A 4,123-nucleotide genomic window follows, 5' to 3' on the forward strand; every position below is an offset into this window, starting at 1 on the left:
ATTTCCCTCAACCCATCCAACAATGATCATTATCCTTTCTGGTCATATTGGCCAATCTGAGAGGTGTGAGGTGGTACCTCAGAGAAGCTTTAATTTGCATATCTCTAATGATTAATGATTTAGAGCATTTTTTCATATGGCTATTGGATTGCTTTGATCTCCTCCTCTGTAAATTGCCTTTGCATATCCTTTGACCATTTGTCAATTGGGGAATGGCTTTTTTTGTTTTCAAAATATGACTCAGTTCTCTGTATATTTTAGAAATGAGTCCTTTGTCAGAATCATTAGTTGTAAAGATTATTTTCCAATTTACTACATTTCTTTTGATCTTGGTTACAGTGGTTTTATCTGTGCAAAAGCTTTTTAATTTAATGTAATCAAAATCATCTAGTTGGTGTTTGGTGATGTTCTCCAATTATTCCTTAATCATAAACTGCTCCCCTTTCCATCGATCAGACAGGTAAACCAGTCCTTGATCTTCTAATTTGCTTATAGTATGGTATTTTATGTCTAATTCCTGTAACCACTTGGATCTTATCTTGGTAAAGGGTGTTAGGTTTTGGTCTAATCTAAGTTTCTTCCATACTAACTTCCAATTATCCCAGCAGTTTTTATCAAAGAGGGAGTTTTTATCCCAATAGCTGGATTCTTTGGGTTTATCAACCAGCAGATTACTATAATCATCTCCTGCTTTTACACCTAATCTATTCCACTGATCTGCCACTCTATTTCTTAGCCAGTACCAAACAGTTTTGATGACTGATGCTTTATAATATACTTTTAGATCACCTTCTTTCACACTTTTTTTCATTAAGCTCCTGGAAATTCTTGACTTTTTATTTCTCCATATGAATTTACTTACAATTTTTTCTAACTCATTAAAGTAATTTTTTTTTGGAATTTTGATTGGTAGGGTATTCAGCAGGTAGTTTAGTTTTGGTAGAATTGTCATTTTTATTATATTAGCTCTACCTATCCATGAGCAGGTGATATTTGCCCAGTTATTTAAATCTGATTTAATTTGTGTGAGAAATGTTTTATAATTGTTTTCAAAGTTTCTGAGTCTGTCTTGGCAAATAGACTCCCAGGTATTTTATATTGTCTGAGGTTACTTTGAATGGGATGTCTCTTTCTAGCTCTTCCTGCTATATCTTGCTAGACATGTATAGAAAAGTTGTGGATTTATGAGCGTTTATTTTATAACCTGTAACTTTGCTAAAATTGCTAATTGTTTCCAGTAGTTTTTTGGATGATTTCTTGGGATACTCTAGGTAGACCATCATGTCATCTGCAAAGAGTGAGAGTTTTGTCTCTTCCTTCCCAATTCTAATTCCTTCAATTTCTTTGTCTTCTCTAATTGCTGAAGCTAACATTTCTAATACAGTATTGAATAGTAGTGGTGATAATGGACACCCTTGTTTCATCCCGATCTTATTGGGAATGCCTCTAGCCTCTCCCCATTGAATATGAAGCTTGTTAATGGTTTCAGATAGATACTGCTAATTATTCTAAGGAACAGTCAATTTATTCCTACACTCTAGTGTTTTTAGTAGGAATGGATGCTGTATTTTGTCAAAAGCTTTTTCAGCATCTATTGATATGATCGTATAATTTCTGATAAGGTTGTTGTTGATATAATTGAGTATTCTAACAGTTTTCCTAATATTGACCCAACCCTGCATTCCTGGGATAAATCCTACTTGATCATAATGTAGTATCCTAGTGATAGCTTGTTGTAATCATTTTGCTAAGATTTTATTTAAGATTTTTGCATCTATATTCATCAGGGAGATAGGTCTATAATTTTCTTTCTGTTTTAACTCTTCCTGGTTTAGGTAACAGCACCATATTGTTGTCATAGAAAGAGTTAGGCAGAGTTCCATCTTCACCTATTTTTTACAAAGAGTTTGTATAGAATTGGAACCAATTGTTCCTTAAATAGTTGGTAGAATTCACTTGTGAATCCATGAGGCCCTGGAAATTTTTTCTTGGAGAGTTTAATGATGGCTTGTTGAATTTCTTTTTCTGATATAGGGTTGTTTAGGTATTTAATCTCTTCTTCATTTAACCTGGGCAAATTATATTTTGTAAATATTCATCCAATTCACTTATATTATCAAATTTATTGGCATAGAGTTGGGCAAAATAATTCCAGATTTTTATTTAATTTCCTCCTCATTGGTGGTGAGTTCACCTTTTTCATTAATGATACTAATAATTTGGTTTTCTTTCATTTTTTTAATCAAATTGACAAGGGGTTTATCATTTTTACTGGTTCATTCATAATACCAACTTTTGGTTTTATTAATTAAATAGTTTGCTTTTGATTTTATTAATTTCTCCTTTAATTTTTAGAATTTCTAATTTGGTATTTAATTGGGGATATTTAATTTGTTCTTTCTCTAATTTTTTTAGTTGCATGTTTAGTTCATTGATTTCCTCTTTCTCCAATTTATTCATGTAAGCATTTAAAGCTTTATTATATCCCCTGAGAGCCACTTTGAGGGAATCCCATAGGTTTTGGCATGCTGTTTCATTATTATCATTATCTAGGATAAAATGGTTAATTCTTTCTATAATTTGTTTTTTGGTCCACACATTCTTTAAAATGAGGTTATTCAGTTTCCAATTGGTTCTGAGTCTATATCTCCTTGGCCCAATGTTAGATATTACTTTTATTGCATCGTGATCTGAGAAAGATTGTATTCACACTTTCTGCCTTTCTGTAGTTGTTCATTAGGTTTTTATGTCCCAGTACATGGTCAATTTTTGTATAAGTTCCATGTACTGCAGAGAAAAAGGTATATTCCTTTCTATCCCCATTCAGTTTCCTCCATAGGTCTACCATATCTAGTTTTTCTTACAATTTATTTACCTCCTTAACTTCTTTCTTGTTTATTCTATGATTCAATTTATCTAGATCTGAGACCAGAAGGTTGAGGTCTCCCACTAGAAGCGTTTTGCTGTCTTTGTCTTCCTATAGTTCTTTCAGCTTCTCCTCTAAGAATATGGATGCTGTCCCATTGGATGCATATATATTCTGTATTGAAATAGCTTTATTGTCCATGGTACCTTTTAGGAGGATAAATTTTCCTTCCTTATCTCTTTTAATGGTATCTATTTTTTGCTGCTGCTTTGTCTGAGATAAAGATTGCTAACCCTGCTTTTTTTACTTCAGCTGAAGCAACATATATTTTGCTCCAACATTTCACCTTTACTCTATGTGTATATCTCTGCTTCTAATGAGTTTCTTGTAAGCAACAGATTGTTGGATTCTGGTTTTTAATCCACTCTGCTATTCCCTTACGTTTTAAGGGAAAGTTCATCCCATTCACATTCAAGGTTATGATTACTAATTCTTTATTGCCCTCCATACTTTCTCCCCTCTCTGTATTTCCCCCTTCCCCCTCCCTTTATCCATTCCCGCCCCCTTCAGTGTGTTTGCCCTCCTATATCACCCCTCCCCTTTCTTTCCCCTTTCTCTTTTTCCTTTTTCCCTTTGCTTCCTTTTGTTAGTTCCCCCTTTTTCCCCACTCCCCCTCCCTTTCTCCTTCCCCCCCTCCCCTTTTCCCCTTCTTGAAAGGTTAGATTTTTTTTTAATTAACTAAGTATGTGGAAGTTGACTTTAAGCCAAGTCTGATGAGAAGAAGATTCAGGTGTTTCTCATCTCCTCCCTTCTTCCCCTCTATTACCATAGGCATTTTGTACCTCTTAGGATAATGAGATTTACCCCATTCAATCCCCTCCCTCCTCCTGTCTCCTTCCTGTCCCCCTTTTTAAGAAGGTAGTGATTTTTAGATCATTCTATCTGAGTCATAGAAAATTCTGAGTATCTGTCACTTCTAGCTATGTATATTCTGTCTAATAGAGTTAAAATTCTTGAGAGTTATTAGAGTCTTTCTCCCAAGTGGGGTTAAAGCCAGTTACATCCCACTGGATGGCAGTCTCATGGATAGGTCATGAATGTCCATCACTTCTGGCTAGGTACATTCTCTCTCTTAGAGTTACAATTCTCAAGATTTATGAGAATATTTTTCCCCATGCTGAAATATAGCCAGTTTCAACTTAGTGGATAGCAATTGTTTTAACTGCCCCCCCCCCTTTTTTTACCTTTTCATGTGTC

This window comes from Macrotis lagotis, chromosome X (assembly GCF_037893015.1).
Source record: "Macrotis lagotis isolate mMagLag1 chromosome X, bilby.v1.9.chrom.fasta, whole genome shotgun sequence".
Lineage (NCBI taxonomy): Eukaryota > Metazoa > Chordata > Mammalia > Peramelemorphia > Peramelidae > Macrotis > Macrotis lagotis.